Source organism: Gopherus flavomarginatus, chromosome 6 (assembly GCF_025201925.1).
Source record: "Gopherus flavomarginatus isolate rGopFla2 chromosome 6, rGopFla2.mat.asm, whole genome shotgun sequence".
NCBI classification, from domain to species: domain Eukaryota; kingdom Metazoa; phylum Chordata; order Testudines; family Testudinidae; genus Gopherus; species Gopherus flavomarginatus.
In genome coordinates, this window is record NC_066622.1 from 6193215 (window position 1) to 6210931 (window position 17717).

Genomic DNA, 17717 nt, shown 5'->3' on the forward strand with positions numbered 1-17717 from the left:
GCCAGAGTGCCCCAGTAATACATCAGCAGCCCCCATCAGTGCTCCTTCCCCTGCTCCCAGCACCTCCTACCCACTGGCAGCCCCTCCTGATCAGCTGTTTTGTGGCATGCAGGAGGCTCTTGGGGGGAGGAGCAAGGGCACTGCAGGCTCGGGGAGGGGGCAGGAGGGGATGGAGTGGGGGCAGGGCCTCTGGCATAGGTTGAGCAGTGAGTACTCCCAGGCACACTGGAAAGTTGGCGCCTGTAGCTCCAGCCCCAGAGTCGACGCCCGTACAAGGAGCCACATTTTAACTCTGAAAAGCCGCATGTGGGGGCATAGCTCCGACCCTGTGGATCCGCGGTGGTACTTTGGCCAAGACTTTCAGAAATATAGGAGCCTCAAGTTAGGCTCCTAAGTCATTATTCCTGCTCCTAAATAAGTTATGTGACTTCAGTGGGAGCTACCTATAAGATTCAGGGCACTCAGGTGCTTAAATAAGGGCGTATGGTCTAGCTTCAAGCTCCCCATTTGGAAGCTCTTGGCCTACATTTTGTTGACATGCAATGCAGTGCAGTGCCAGGTTTTCAATCTATAATTTTTGTAAAATAATTTGAACATGTTTAGGTCACTTATATTCAGAAACGCAAAATATAAAGAATCAAAGGTAGGTTAGCTTGGAACTTGGTGTTTGCTGGGCTGTGAATTGAAACCTATTAACCAGTGGGCCTGACATCCAGTTCAAAGAAGTTCGTAATGCAATAGTCATTAGATCCTGGTTATGAAGTTTACGTTACATTAGCATGTGAAGGCCCTAGTGTGCTAGGTGCTGTATATACACATAGCAAGAGACACTCTCTTCCCCAAAGACTTTACAGTCTGACTTGATGAGCCAGCCAAAGGGTAGGAGGGGAAACAGAGACTTACTCAGCTCAAGTGACTTACCCACATCACACAGGAATCCGGAGACAGAGGTGGGAATAGCCCCATGGTCTCCTGACTTCCACGCCGGTGCCTTATCCACTAGACCAGTGGCTCTCAACCTTTCCAGACTACAGTACCCACTTTCAGGAAACTGATTTGTCTTGGGTACCCCAAGTGTCACCTCACTTAAAAATGACTTGCTTACAAAATCAGACATAATACACAAGTGTCACAACCACACTAGTACTGACAAATTGCTGACTTTCTCCTTTTTACCATATAATTATAAAATAAATCATGCCTCCCCCCGATTAAGAAACACTGCTATAACATAATATAAACAAGTCATTGTCTGTATGAAATTTTAGTTTGTACTGACTTTGCTAGTACTTTTTATGTAGCCTGTTCTAAAACTAGGCAAGTATCTAGTTGAGTTGATGTACCTGCTAGAAGACCTCTGCGTACCCCCAGGAGTACACATACCCCTGGTTCAGAAGCACTGCACTCGACCATATATAAGAGACACAGAAAACTCATTCTGTTAAATGAAAAACCAAATCGTGAAATCAAAGTGCCCCAATTTATGTCACAGAATAAAATCTTCTCATACATCTTCCCCAGTACAGGAATAAACTCATTAAGGAGAAGGCAATTATCAGCCTAGTAAGGTCAGATAATTAAGAGGCCCTCCACGGTGCTAGCATGCATTCTTATTCATTTCAGTTACACCAACCACGGAAATGAACTAGCTCTGGAAAAACCTATAGTTTGTTTTCTATTACACAGCACAAATCTGTGGATGCCAATAGGGGTGTTGGAAGCACTTTCCTAAGATGATTGAAAGGGACTGGTGCAATTTGATCAGCAGAGTTCACAAATGCTAGTGTCATTTCAAAGGAAGGTATCAGAAACAAGTGCATGCTGGCCTAATAATTAGTTAAATTTTCATCTTAGTTGGAAGAGGAAAAGTTACTTGGCTTGGAAACCAGCAGTACCATGAGTCATGACACTGCTTGATCCTGTTGTACAGCTTTTGTTGTTCTGAAAGATGTTTGTGTTTACAGAGATATGATATATGGGGAAATCCATGAAGGAGGAAGAGTCAGCAGACCAGGCAAGAGGGAATGAAGGTGTCAGGGTTACCCCCAACTCTGAACTACTGATGTGGGGACCCGCATGAAAGCCCCCCTAAGCTTATATTCTACCAGCTTAGGTTAAAACTTCCTTTCCTTGTCCTTGGACAGTATTGCCACCACCACTAAGTGATTTATACACAAATTCAGGGAAGGGTCACTTGGAATCCCTATCCCCCCAAAATATCCCTCCAAGCCCCTTCACCCCCTTTCCTGGGGAGGCTTGAGAATAATATACCAACCAATTGCCTGAGCAATGTGGGCACAGACCAGACTCTTTGTCTTCAGGTCACTGAAAATTAATCAGGTTATTTAAAAAAGAACATTATTATAAAGAAAAGAGTAAAAGACTCACACCTGCAAAATCAGGATGGAAGGTAACTTTACCAGGTAATAAAAAGATTTTAAACACAGAGGATTCCCCTCTGGCTCAACTTCACAGTTACAAAAACAGGAATAAAATTACCTCTGTAGCATAGGAAAATTCACAAACCAAAACAAAAGATAACCTAACGCATTTCCTTGCCCTACTTACAACTTCTGTGATTTTAGATGGATTATTCCAGGTATATTTTCAGAAGATGTTGGCTGCTTGGCTTCTCTCTTTGTCCAGAGAGAAAACAAAAACAAAACAAAACAAAACAAGGAGAGAACAAATTCCTCCCCCGCCTCCAGATTTGAAAGTATCTTCTTTTCTCATTGGTCCTTCTGGTCAGGTGCCAACTAGGTTATTTGAACTACTTTACCCCTCTTAGGTAAGGCGATTAAGTACAGCTGCCAAGGAGGGATTTTATGCTACCCTTCTCTCTGTATTTATGAGAGAAGGCAAATCTAAGACTTTCCCTGGAGGTGGAGTTGGGGGAGCCACATACATGGGAAATATCGTGGATGTAGTGCCAGATGTATTAATTGTGTTGTAGTAACAGCAAGAGGCTCTGTGAGCTGAAAGTTGTAGGAAAAGGACACTGTAGTCTCCACTCTTGTAGAGAGAAGTTCAAATTTATTTTCTTGTTCTTTGCTGGCATATTGAAGTCAATGAATTTGCACTCATTTACAGTGGCAGAGAATTTGGGGCATAGTGCACTTGGCTTATTACTTGTGAGTTCAGTTAAGCATTTGCAAGTTCAGCTGAAACAGCAACATTTCATTTGCATCTGAATTTATCTCACATAGGGCCAAATTTTCAAAGTCTGGCCCACGTAGCTATGTACATGCAGCTATATACGTCTAATGCACAACCGTCTGTGGTTGAATGGCCACATTGGGTAGATGTGCATGGAAGCCAGGTATGTGCAAATGAATGCGATCAATTGCATGCTCCTAACGTTGAAAATCTGGCCTATGCTGTAAAGGTTTGACATAATGTGAAGACTGTAGTACAAGAGACATGACATGGTCTATATGATGGCCACCAGCTTGGCCAACACCATGGAATGAAGCAGGGTGCTCCTGAAAAGCATGAACTGCCACAAGCTTGACCTAAAGCTCTCTAGCTGGAGCTATAAAAGACTCAGATCCTCTGGACTGGTCACAGAGGGAAGTTTGTGACACACACTCACCAGTGGATTATATATATACCATACCTGATTAACCACGCTAACTCCTGGCCACTCACCTGACTGCTGTGACGAGATCCAAACGCTGAATCTATGTGCTTTAAGCCTCCATGTCAGGCACTGCCCCTGCCTTGGGATCTCTCTGCACACGTTTGGGGTGCAGGACCTCTAGCCCACTTTCCACCCTGACAGCTGATCCCTCCACAGTCCAACAAACTCAACCCTGGTACCAGTGCTGACTCCCAGATTTCCCCATTGCTTAAACACACCCACTCCCAGAACTCTGAGTCTACAGCACAACTCCTCAAGGGCTGTAAGATAGCTGAAGTGAGCATGAGCACGCACACGCACACATGCACACGCACACGATTCTAAAGCACCATTGCTCTTTCCTTAAGACCTAAAGCACAACAGAGACCAGATCATTTAGAAAACAACAAACACCCTGCACACAATGACCCTCACCCTAGCTTACCCTTCCCTGGGGACCATCTGAGTTTAGGTAGGCAGGGTCCCCTGTAGCTTCATGCCTCTACTTAGAGCTGGCAGAAATGGCAAGAGCTCTCCAAGAGAGAAGCCCTCCATTTTATAAACTTGGTCAGGTGACTCCCAGCTCACCTTCCTCAGGTGATCACAGACCCCAACCAGGTGACTTAATTGCTGGGCAACTTCTCCCCTGACAAACTCTTTCTCTTTGGTGTGAACTAGGGTATTCTCTAGGTTGTTTGTATTTGACTAGAGGAGCTTTCCAATGCAAGGGCCCTCTGGTGTCAGCCCTGTATCACCACTCCTTGGAATTTCAGCCCAACACAGAGGTGAAAGGACAAGAGAGAATTTGGTAAAGACATGTACAGACAGTGCTTAAATTATGTGGAAAAGTAGGGGCCCCCTAAATGTCAAGTGGCTCACTTTAATTTAAACAGTAGTGGGAAGTAAGGGGGCCACAAGACAGAAATGAGATAGTCCCTAAAAGAAGGGGGCCCACCCCTTTTCTCCACCCCTCAGTGAGAGTAATTAAGCATTGGAACAATTAACCAAGGTATGTTGTGTATTCTCCATCACTGGCCGTTTTTAAATCAAGTTTGGATGTTTTTCGAAAGCTCTGCTCTAGCACTTATTCTGGGGCAGATCTCTGGCCTGTGTTCTACAGGAGGTCAGACTAGATGATCACAGAGGCTCCTTCTGGACCTTGGGATCTATGAAAATTCACTCCCACCCCCACTAATTCAAGCGCTGCATACAGAAAGTTCACAACGCACACAGTATTTGTAAATTGTCATGCCAGTATTCTTACATTTACCATTCAAAGGTGTAATCTGCACTATACGTTTCTGCATTTAAAAGTATTTCTGGAGACTAGGACTGTCATGGTATAATTCCCCACTCTGAACCTTAGCGTCCAAAAGATGGGGTACCAGCATGAATTCCTCTAAGCTCAATCACCAGCTTAGGACCTGTAGCACTGCAACCAACCAGGAATTCCAGTGCCTGGTACACTCTGGTCCCCCCAAAACCTTGCCCAGGGAACCCCAAGACCCAGACCCTCTGGATCTTAACACAAGGAAAGAAAAGCTTCCCCTCCCTGGGTTACCTGGAAGATCACTGTGTGATTCAAACTCCTTGAATCTTAAAACAGAGAGGAAAATCCACCTTCCCCCCTCCTTCTCTCTCCCCCTCCCAGACTTTCCCTGAGAGAGACAGTAATCCTAACACAGAGAGAAAATTAACCTCTCTCTCCCCCTTCCCTCTTTTCTCCCCACCAATTCCCTGGTGAATCCAGACCCCGTCCCCTAGAGTCTCACCACAATAAAAAAACAAACAATCAGGTTCTTAAACAAGAAAAGCTTTTAATTAAAGGAAGAAAAAACAATAAAAATTATCTTTGTAAATTTAAGATGGAATATGTTACAGGGTCTTTCAGCTACAGACACTGGGAATACCCTCCCAGCCTAAGTATACAAGTACAAATTAAAATCCTTGCAGCCAAATACACATTTGCAAATAAAGAAAACAAACATAAGCCTAACTCGCTTTATCTACCTAGTACTCACTAGTCTGAACTTATAAGAGCCTGTGTCGGAGAGATTGGAGAGAAACCTGGTTGCACATCTGGTCACTCTCAGAACCCAGAGTGAATAACAACCAAACACTAACAGCACACACACAAACTTCCCTCCCTCAAGATTTGAAAGTATCCTGTCCCCGGATTGGTCCTCGGGTCAGGTGACAGCCAGGCTCACTGTTCTTGTTAACCCTTTCCAGGAAAAAGAGATATGAAGCAGTTTTGTTCTATTAACTCTTACTTATCTGTTTATGACAAGGACAATCTCCAGTACTGAGAAATGCTGGTGCCGAATCTGTGCGATTACTAAGTTTTTCCTGCTCAGACATCTTTGCAAAATAGGGAATATTGGCACAGGTTAGTTCTTGCTGTTGGGTTGGCAAAGTGTTCCCATGAAATCAACCATCGTTCTCTGCTACACCAAGTGAGAGCAATTAAAGAGTTTTACTTAAAATATTCCCTTCTGTGTAGTGCAAAAAACCCAGCAGTGAGCAGCAGCTTCAAAGAAGGTTAGCAGCTAGCAAGCCTGGATTAATATAGGACAATGAGGCAAAAACCTGATTAATGTAATTGTTCATCAGAAGTGTAGTTAAAGATTATAGAAGGATGATGAAAATGATGAACATATGAATGAACCCAAGTAATCATTTTTATTTAAGGAAGAATACATATATAACCCTACCTCCCCCCCCACACACACACTTTGCATGCAGGGATTACTCTTTAGACATCTGGGTTTTGTCCCTAGCTTTCTTGTCAAAGACGAATACTTTTATACACCAACCACTAACAGATGCCTAATTAGTTGTAGTTTGATATCATTGTAGGCTCTGATTCAAGCCAGGCACGGATTTGAGCAAGTGAATAGACTTCACATGCTAAAAGGTTAGGCACACTCAAGTGCTTTGACAATACCAGGACCTTAATGGTGAAAATGGACAATCTTAAATCACAGCTTGCCACTTGCCTAATCAATGCTTCCATATGTGCACTGCACCTCATCTAGATTTTGTCTTAAAGGAACAGCTACTGGGTATAGGAATCAATGTTTACATTAGAGAGAAGTAAAATTTTAAACAGAGTTTGATACATGCTTATATATGATTTATTTTGGCTTTTAAGATGCAATCTGGAAAGAAATCTTTTGCACATTGATTCTATCATATGTCCAAACATTTTAGAAGTGATACTTCCAAGTGAAGCTGTGTGGGAACCAGAATTTCTGTTTCATGGGAAATTCTGCAATTTTGAAATTTGAAACCAAAGAAATTGGAAATTTCCAGCAAAATTTCATTTCTAGCCAAGCAAAATGTTGTTTTGATAAATTCACAATTTTTTTTTCTGATTTTGACTTTATAAATTATCAAATAAAATTTTAAAATCTAATCTAAAACGAAATACATTTCTAAAACAAGAGACAAGGTGGAGGAGGTACTATCTTTTATTGGATCAACTTTTGTTGGTGAAAGAGACAAGCTTTTGAGCTCCACAGAGCTCTGCATCTCTGTGTAGCTTGAAAACTTGTCTCTTTCACCAACAGAAGTTGGCTCAATAAAAGATAGTACCTCCCCCACCTTGTCTCACTAATACCTTGGGACTGAAACAGCTACTATAACACTGCGAACAATTTTGAAACAAAATAATTTCAAAATGAAAAAAATGAAATACTTCATCCCTACATGGTCAAAATACCCTTCTCACAATATCTCATTTCAACTTCTTTTACGTGACATTTCACCAAAATCAACATGTTCCTGCAGAAAGTTTCAATTTCAACAAAACAATATTTCTGATGCAAAAAATGTTCTATCGGAAATTATTCAGCTGACGAGACTATGAACATACCACAGTTTAAAATTAGCTCTAAGATGACTAAACTTATGCAAAAATGCAGCAGCTGGTCCAGTAAAATATATTACCTCACCCATCTTGTCACTCAGGAAAAATAGGGCCATTTTCAGAGACTGTTATGATTGTGATGTTTATGATGATTTTATGCAAAAGCCTGGACCAGCCTCACTGAATTAATTAAATTTTACTGAACGAAGTTGCAGTACTGTAGGCGTTCTCTGTATTAAAAAGGCAAATATTTGTGTAGTATTGTGGGATTGTATGTAACATCTCTAGGGAGGAGAGCAGACTAATGTAAACTCTGGGAAGTTATAAGCTTCAAAGGCCTATTTGAAACAATGTGAACTTTTAGAGTTAAATGGGTTTCCTAGGAAATACTTGGAAGGGAGTGTGGAAATGCAATTTTCCCACCTCCGGACTGAGCCCTTTGAAGCTTCACCCTGAGGAAGGGCCCTTTTGTCTGCTGACCACCTGTTACGTGAGAAGGGATCGAAGACCCAAACAGTATAAAGAAGTGACCGAAGGCAAGTCTCCCTTAGAGATGCTAGTGACACAGCTTCAGCTACATGGCTGTAGCGCGGCAGTGTAGACATTTGCTACAGCAGAATAGGAGAGGTTCTTCCATGGCTGCAGTAAATCCACCTCTCAGAGGTGGTTGCTAGGTTGATGGAAGAATTCTTCTGTCAGCCTAGTGCTGTCTACACCGGGGCTTTGGTTGGCTTAACTAAATATCTTGGGGGGCATGTGATATTTTTCCCACCCTTATGCAATGTGGCCAGATTGACCTAAGTTTCAGATGTAGAGCAGGCCTCACAGATCATGGGTGTGCTCCTCACAGATTCATGGATGTGCTTGTTCTCACGCAAGGCAGTTTTGAGCTTGTAACCACAAAAAACACTTGGTGGGGTTTGAAGGACTGTCAGCTGCCAGAGCCCTTGTTGATGCTGGGGTGATCTTTGAAAAACATACAGTAACACCTCACTTAACATTGTAGTTATGTTCCTGAAAAATGTGACTTTAAGCAAAATGATGTTAAGTGAATCCAATTTCCCCATAAGAATGAATGTAATTGGAGGGGGTTAGGTTCCAGGGAATTTTTTTCACCAGACAAAAGACTACATATATATATATACACACGCACAGTATAAGTTTTACACAAACAATTTAATACTGGTACACAGTGATGATGATTGTGAAGCTTGGTTGAGGTGGTGGAGTCAGAGGGTGGGATATTTCCCAGGGAATGCCTAACTGCTAAATACTGAACTAGCAATTGGCTGAGCCCTCAAGGGTTAACTCTCACACTCTACAAGGCAGCAGGAATGGAGGGAGAGGAGACAGCATCGCAGACAGAGACACACACCGTATGTATGTGTGAGAGAGAGATGTGCATTTCACCTTTAAGTACACTGCCTTGTTAATTAGATCAGTTTGCTGAGACTGCAGCTGCTGCCAGCAAGCTCCCTCCGTCCTGAGTCCTGTTGTGTGTCCCCCCTGCTCTATGGAAGATGGGGTAAGTGGGGTGCAGGAGGACACCCTGGTATTAGCCCGTCTCTTTCTCCCCTCCCCCCTGCACAGCAAGCAGGAGTCTCAGGGAGCAGCTCCAAGGCAGAGGGCAGGAGCAGCACATGGCAGTAAGGGGGAGGGATAGCTGCAATTGCTAGCCTGCTGACAGCTGCTGCACAGGGAACTTAGGGGAGTGGGGAGCTGATGGGGGGCTGCCGATCCATCCTGGTTCCAAGACCCCATCAGCTAGCTGCAAGGGGCTGCTCTTCCTGCAAGCAGTGGACAAAGCAGGAGGCTGCCAAACGTCGTTAGAAGGGACCATTGGACAACTTTAAATGAGCATGTTCCCTAATTGATCAGCAACGAAACAACATTAACTGGGCCAACTTTAAGTGAGGAGTTACCGTACTGGCATATGTATAGGTTCTTCTATTGTTCTCCGTGGGGTTTTCTCTGTATTGCTTTCACCTTAAGAATAAATGTGCTTGCTTAGAAAAGGGTATGTGGTAACTTTAGAGAAGGCAAAGCAGGCCTGCTGAGGTAGACAACCTTATTGGGGTTATGACAGTGTAGGCCGGGAGCTGTGCAGCCTGGAAATACCCTAGTCAGGATGCAGAATGAGACACGAATCTCTGCCCAAGAGCGGTGACGGCTGGGGAGCCGAAAGCCTGGAGGGGGTGCCCTTGCTGGACCGCAAGAGGACATACAGGTACCGTTGCTCTGAATGGTGACAATGATCATCTTGTTTGAGCTCCTGGGTAGCACAGGCCAGAGAATCTCACCTAGGAATTTCTGCAATGGAGAGACTCATTGTCCCACACAATACAGGTAAACACTCCTGAGTCCAACAAGATTTGAATGGACAAGAGTGTATCTTTTAACCGGGGCGGCTCTAGGGGGGACCTTGTGGGGGACTATAACCACCCCAACATTTGTCTTAGCCCCCCTGTAGCTACCCTGTAGCAGCCACCAGTCTCCAGCTCTGAAGACAGAGCGGAGAGAGCAGCAGCTTCTGGCTGGGCAGCCAGCTCCATCAGCAAAGCCCGGATAGTGGTGCTCAAGAGCAGCCCCCGGCCCATGTCCTCACCCACTGGGGCACACCATCCATGACAGGTGGAGGGTCTGGGGCTCCCCACAGCAGCCTGGATTGACCCACTCCAGCCCAGGCTCCTGGGCCCTGCTCCCTGGGGTTGCTGCTCCCTGAGTGCCACGAGGCTCTGCTTGTCCCAGACTGGGTCTCCCTGCCCAGGCAGCTCTTACCCTCCGTGAGCAGCCAGTGCCACGCACTGCCTGGCTCTGACTTCTGGCCTCTGTCCTGGCCAGGGGGTGGGGGCAGGGCCTTGGGGGTGGAGAGGAGGAGCAGGTCCTCCGGGGCACAGCCTCATGGTAAGGGGGGCTAAGGCCCACCTCAGCCCCACCACCACCAGGAAGAGGCTGGCACTACCCTGTCTTTTACACAGACCTTCAGTCTTGATGTAACAACTCCAACTATGTCCCTTGTGAGTTGTCCCAAGTGTTAGTTACCTTCACTGTTAACAAGTTGTATTTCCAGTTTGTTGCTGTCTGCTAGATAAAAGGGCCTTCTAATGAGAGGGACTGGAGGGGGAGGGATAGCTCGGTGGTTTGAGCATTGGCCTGCTAAACCCAGGGTTGTAAGTTCAATCCTTAAAGGGGCCACTTAGGGACTGGGGCAAAAAAATTGGTCCTGCTAGTGAAGGCAGGGGACTGGACTCAATGACCTTCCAGTTCTAGGAGACTGGTATATCTCCTATTATGATTTATCTAGAGTCCAACCGGGAGGGGCAGAAGCAGCCAAAGCAGGGATTGCTGCCCTGGGTGGAGGGGGGAAGATGGGGCCCAGACAGATCCTTCCCTTCCCCTGCACTGCTGTGGACCCAGAACTGTGCAGAGGAGGGCCCCGCACAACACCCACACCCTCTGGGGGCAGTAGGACCCTGGAGGTGCTTTCCCTCTGCTCCCCAATTTGGCCTTTGGGATAAAATTGCAAAGAGGCCAACTAGAGACACCATTTAGATTGTAAATTCTTCAGGGCCAGGACAGTGTGTTCCTGTGTTTGTACAGAGCCTAGCACAATGAGGCCCCACTCTTGGTTGTTCCTTAGACAGTACAATAATAAAGAAATAATATTAATAAGCTAAATAGTTCCGGCTCCTTAAGTCTTGCCCTGTAGCATATATCTACCCATCCTCAAATCATTCTTGCAACTCTTTAACCTCTCGCCAATTGTCCAAAGTGCGCACACCACACCTGGTCACAGGATTCCAAGTAGTGATTTCCCTGATCTATAGAACATACTCCTCTCATTTAAAAGCAGGAGAAAAAAGCATTCACGCAGGAAGTGAACAGATGCAAAGTAGCTGTGTTACATAAGAGATCAATGAAACCATGGCATGGATGAAATATTTATGTTGAACACATAGGCATAGAAGTGATACAGGAGACATCTTGCTTGTCAACAAATTTTTAGCTGTGCATGCACCAATTCTTTGAGAGCCAATAACAGATGATTTTGGGCAGTTTAAGATCTGGGGGTGAAATCCTGGCCCCATTGAAGTCAATGGCAAAACTCCAATTGACTTCAACTGGGACGGTACTTCCTCTAGGTGTCTCCATGGCCCCATTGAAGTCAACGGCAATGTCTCATCCCTCCTCTGTGATGACAGCTTGCAGCAGCCTTTGGGGTATGGCAGCACTTTTCCTTTTCTCTGCAGAGAGTCTGTTAACCCTTTCGTCCCCTTGCTGATGAAAAGGGCAGGGTACATCCACCCCATCATAGGCAGCTCTGTTATTAATCATTATTAGTAGTGTTTGCATTATCATAGCATCCTGGAGCACCAGTCATGGACCAAGTCCCCATTGTGGCAGATGCTGTGCAAACATATAACCAAAAGACAGTGCCTGTCTCACAGAGCTTACCATCTAAGTAAGCTTTGTCTCACTCTTATCCCCTGCCACCACATGCCAACCAGCCTCCAACCCAAACTCCTCTCAAGATGACCCTGCAAGGGATGGGACAGTCCAGAAGCAAGAGCTGGATTCTGCAAGGTGCTGAGCGCTTCAGCCCCTCCATCCAGCCAGCCACTGAAGCACACACTTCACTTGTGGTGGTTGACTTCAATGAGACAACTTGTGCTCAAAAATAAGCACGTGTGCAAGTGATGGATTGGAGTCAGAGTGCTCAGCATCTACCAGATTTGAGCCCTGACAGCCTCAAGGGATAAGGAACATGCTGGTGCTTCCGGAGATGCCAACATGGTGGTCATCTTAGTGCATGTTCTGTATGAGAGCCCGGCATTGTTGTACACTCCCCAGCTAAGCAAACACATCTCAATTCCCTAAGAGAGGGGGAATGCTAATTTATACAGCAATATTTCCTACAAGGTATACACCAGTAGATTAAGGACCAGACATTCTCTAGGTCTTTTAACCAGCATTTCATGGGGGAATTCACAAAGACAATGGGAACAATTCACTAAGCAGGCAGGCTGCTTCATTCTGCTCTGCCTGAGAGGACAGAGCCTGCCCTATGCCTACCTCCTCAGAAGTACCCCAAAGCCCTGCCCCTCCATGCCAAGCTTGCTGCAACAGGTTGCTTGATTGCCCAGCTCAACCCCTCCTGGCAGTGATTTAAGTCTCTACCAGCTGCTCTGGGCACCCGAGCCAACCTGCCTATGCTGCCAGGGAGGGCACATGACTGCTCTTGCAGCTTCCCTTTGCTTTCCCATCAGAAGTCATTTTACTGCGGGGAAGCAAAGAAATCTGCGGGAGACATGAATTCTGTGCATGTGCAGTGATGCAGAATTCCCCCAGGAGTACACTACTAGTGGCAGCAGAGGCATGGCTTAGCTGTGCCAAGTGAATACCCACCAGTTTCAAGCAGGTTGGGGAATCTATTAGTGCTTGTCTACATAGAGCATTAGTCCCACCAGAAGGGTGTAAATTTTAGTCTGCACTAACAGGCTGCGAACTGGCCTGCATGGACCCTGCTGGCATGTATTAAAAGTTCCCTACTGCACGTTAACATAGTCCTGTTTCTAACAGTTCTACGTTAAACAGCCCACAGGAATTTTTAGTGCATGCCAGCAGGGACCACACGGGCCAGTTAGTGAGTGACACAGTTCTGCAGACTAAAACATACACCCTTCTGGTGCAGACTAACACATCATACAGACAAACCCTAAGATACAGTATTCTTGGTGGAATGTATCATTGCTTGGTAACGTTCCTGTAGGATGTTGTTATGAAATCTCCCTGCCTTGAACCCAATTTTATCTTGTGTTCAGACTTCCTTACATATTTACTATTCATCTGGCTTTTCATAGTACATCTATGAAGGTACATCTATATCACCCAATATCTGAGCCCCTCCCGACCCTTATCAGATTGATCCTCCAACACCCCTGTGAGGCAGGGCAGTACTATTATCCCCATTCTACAGACAGAGGATCTGAGGCACAGAAAAACGAAGTGATTGACCCAAGGTCGCACAGGGAGTTTGTGGCAGAGCAGGAACTTGAAGCCAGTTCTCCCAAATCCCAGCGCAGTGTTCTAACTTCTGGACCATCCCCCCTTCCAAACAACATCCATTTTCGATTAACTCTTTAAATCAGCATGGGCCTCATTGAAGGTACTACTCTTTTTCCACCAGTGGAGGATGTGACACATAATATTTCACCTTATTCCTACCTTCTGAAACTTTTGAGAATGTGGTATTACGTCTCCTATGTTTCCTTCATTCCTTTGCACTGAAGAATTCCAGCAATCAGAAGCTTGGGAAAAGAGATGTTAGTGGAACATTCACTTTGATCAGCAATGAATTATTCCCAGGTGTACAAAGTATCCGGTCTCTAGAATAGCGTGCAGGTAGTGAGCCGCGATGATGGCAAAGAAAGACCAGAAATGCATATGCTACAGAGCTTTTCATTTCCTTTTGGTGATAAGAAAAGAAAAAAATAACCTTGTACAGGAAAGTGCTTGGAAAAAAACAATTTTTAGAAAAATAATGGCATTGGTACAGCAAAAAATATAATTATATTTACTTCACAAAAACTAATATCTCAGTGGTCCCCACCTTTGTTTTCTAACTTATTTAAATCTACCAGTGATTCTAAAGATAAGTAACTATAAATAATTCCCTTACATTTTATTTCATAATTTTAGGTTTCTCCTGCCTCTATTGCCAGTGGTTATTAAGCGACATGGTAGAAAGGAATGCGTACAGGTCTAAATAATATTTCTTTTTTATAAATACTCATTCACTTCATTACAGAAAATAAAATCAGCCTGCACTGTCTAAACATTAATTGAGCACCATTGTTTTTCTCCTAAAGTTAGTGCAATTTTCCCTTTTTCCCTACAGGACAGAAGCTTTAATGATGAGTGGTTATCACAAAATCACAATTTCCTAGCTACTCTCCCTCTTCCCCCTCACCCTGTTTTTTTAAAATAAAACATACTTTGAAATGGTATTTTTGGCATTTTCTCAAAAAATATTGTGGGTGTCATTTCATTACAATTACTCATATACATACAACCCAGGTTGGTGATAAACTATTAGTCTGCCTGTCATATGACCACATCCTACTACTTGGTGAAATATAAAATGCAAAATGCATATGGGATAATGTATCTTCTTTTTGGATCCAAAATATTACATGCATGAATTCTTAGGCAGCATTTGACAAAGTAGGCAAAGGCCAGAGTTTCTGAGTGGTGGTTTGGCATAACCTTGTTGACTTTAATAGAGCGATGCCAATTTATACCCACTGGGGATCTGGTTAGAAATTTTCATTCTAAAATAGACCAAGTTTAAATGGCAGAATAAAGATGCTGATAACAGCCTAGCAAAGGCATGGATTACAAATCAGTGGACATGATCATGAACAGATTAGACCCGGCCCGGGATGGTCTAGTTAACCATTAGTCTTGCCTTAGTGCAGGGGAGTGAACTAGATGACCTATCGAGGTACCTTCCAGCTCCATGTTTCTATGATCATAGTTTATTGATACTATAGTTTTCAACAAACTGATTACATTTGCTCTCCTTAGTGATGGCTGAAGTATAATACAGGTTAACAGGATCTCAAAAGGTTCTGAGGTTGGGTTTGGTAAGTATGTGCACCTCAAAGTATAGGTATTTATCCAAATTTTTGGATATACTCTTTGGTTTCACACATTGATGAAAGTCCCATGATGTTCCCTTCCATACTGTTCCTGAGAGTTCCTGGCTTCTGATCACACCCGAAACAGTGAGTATGGGCAATATGCTCCTACGCGTAGTAAAACTGTAGGGAAAGAACTAAGGGTCAGAGTCACCACCACACGATGTACTGGAGAGCTCTGGGTAGATGGTCTACATGTAACAGACAGCAAGGCTGGTGACATACAGACAAAGACCACTTCTGCAGTCTTTACTCAGCCAAACTTTGACTCCAGTGGGAGCTATTCTTGAACAAGGACTACAGAATCAGTTGTGCCTGGATGGAAGAAACCCAAAGAGCACAGATGCCTTGCGGGGGAAGAGCAAAGCAGTGCACTAGTATATTAACCAGTGCGTGTAAGTGGGGCCGGGTGTTTGCACATACAAAGTGATCTGATTGAAACATCTTGTAAGTCTGAGATGAAGCTTACTCATCCACTCTTGTTTGCAGATGGCCCTGTATGTTTAGAAATCCACTGAAGCCCTGCAGACGTCTGCTGATACTGAGTTACTGCGGCCCAGAACAGTAACTTATACATTGTCTGGTAAAATAGGATGTTTTTCCAGCGTGTCCTGGCTGCTCAATGACCCCTCCCACATTTTCACAGACCCCACTCCCAAGATGATGTTTAGAGGCTTGATGTCCCAAGGTGGCAGGAGCATAATGCGAAGTAGGTGGGTTTGGCTTACGATTTTGTGGCAGATTTTGCTATGCTTTTCAGCATACATGTCATGGGATCATATGGCCCAATCAGACTGTCTTGGACAAATCCAGCACCCCATATCCGGACAGAACCAGGAAGTTCCACAGCTGATGCAATCAGAATATACTAATTTAAAAAATGTAACCAAGATTTTGTGAGCCTTAAAAATGGGTTTCAAGTTTTGGACCCATTAGCAGGGTGAGATCCTAGGTTTGGTTAGACCTTAGTTTGTCTTAATTGGCTCATCCATCCATTCCCCCCTTTTATCTATGGTGGCACTGTATCTAACGGTCTAAAGCTACAGAGAATTAATACATACATTGTGGTAGCACCGAACCAGCAACTGTTAGCACTGGCCACAGAGGTCATATGAAATTAAGAATATACCTAAAAGATAGTGACTGATAATACAGCAAACACTCTATTCATTCTTCATATGTTCCCTTAGTGCTGTCTGCCTAATAAGTAAAAAAAAAAAAAACAAAAAAACCCCAACCTGCTCTATTTTCCTTATAAAAAGATTGTACTGAAATGCCAAAAATACCCCTATGCAAATTATGTAGCACCTTGAAAGGGCAAAGCAGCCTGTAACAAGAAGACAAATTACTGATTGAAAGTAAACAACTGAGTACAGTGACAATGAAGTATCACTTTTGTCATAATGCTACATATAATGTAGAGTACGTAAAATGCAGTGGTTTGACTGCAAGGTTTAACACAAAAAACAGTAAAAGCAGCCTTAATATAAACATTTTACGTACAAAAATATTAAATCAAAATAAATAATTCCAGCCATAAATATTATACTTTACATCATTAAGAATATACAATATCTATACATACACACTCACACATACACGCACACAAGTACAAAAGTAGAAGGTGGAGGTATTGCAACACTGTCCTTCATCCATCTCATCTCCCTGCTTTCAGAAAACCTGAAATATACAAATAAGTTACATGGTTTAGTAATTGACATCTCATTTCAGAAAAGCTTGGAGCCAGAACTGCTGGAGGACACCAACTCGAAAATCAAATCTCCATCTGAAAATGTTATGTTATATCTGCGATTGTTACAGGTGGCACCTAAGGTTGCAAGAGCTGAAAAAGCAGAAAAAACATGCTTCTCCACCTCTTTCAGTTTGCATATGACAGTTCTGTATGTACAGTCAGTCTCACACTTTCCCTGAGCTTGACCCTGCTCCCATTCAAGAAAAATTGACGAATTCCCATGAAATTTAATGGTGCAGAATCAAGCGGTTTATGGTCTGATCCACTCTACACGGGATGGGGGAAGCCATCAAGGAACCACAACCGTAAATGTAACCGGATCCTTGATTCTAAGGTGCAGGTGCTTCAGCCTGAGGACCTGGTGTGAGTTAGCGCAGGGGCTCTAATCGACCCCAGATGGCTATGGCACTCCAACTGAGAATGGATGGAGCACAGCTCTTGGTACTTCTGAGTAAAATCAACTCGTCTCCAGTGTGGGGTCTTTTGGACAATATCTTAAAAATGGAGGCCCAGCCTACATGGAAAGGGGGGACTAAACTTTCAGTAGGTAATTTGAACATTAAAGACTGGACCCATGTGATTTACCATTGCACTTATCATGACTGCACGTGCAGATGAATATTTAGATGTCTAAATCCCCATTCTGCACATGTAATTTCAGTAGCTGTGCGTACAATCATGGAAAATGCAGGCATAAATGTAGGTCCACAAATAAGCATGCCTTTTTGCATGTGGACCTTCTCTGAAAATTTGGTCCATATGATCACTGGTATT

The 17717-nt window shown here is 43.9% G+C and overlaps 1 protein-coding gene and 1 long non-coding RNA gene across 3 annotated transcripts in view; one reads left to right on the forward strand and one right to left on the reverse strand.

Moving 5' to 3' along the window:
- Nucleotides 1–17717, forward strand: part of LOC127053241 (uncharacterized) — a 172993-nt gene that overhangs the window by 95491 nt on the left and 59785 nt on the right. The window lies entirely within an intron of this gene.
- ADAMTS9 (ADAM metallopeptidase with thrombospondin type 1 motif 9) overlaps nt 13951–17717 on the reverse strand; it is a 141107-nt gene continuing 137340 nt past the window's right edge. For both annotated transcript variants that reach the window (XM_050957230.1, XM_050957229.1), the window contains exon 40: nt 13951–16870. The gene's annotated coding sequence lies outside the window, so the exon portion shown is untranslated. The remainder of the gene's footprint in view (nt 16871–17717) is intronic.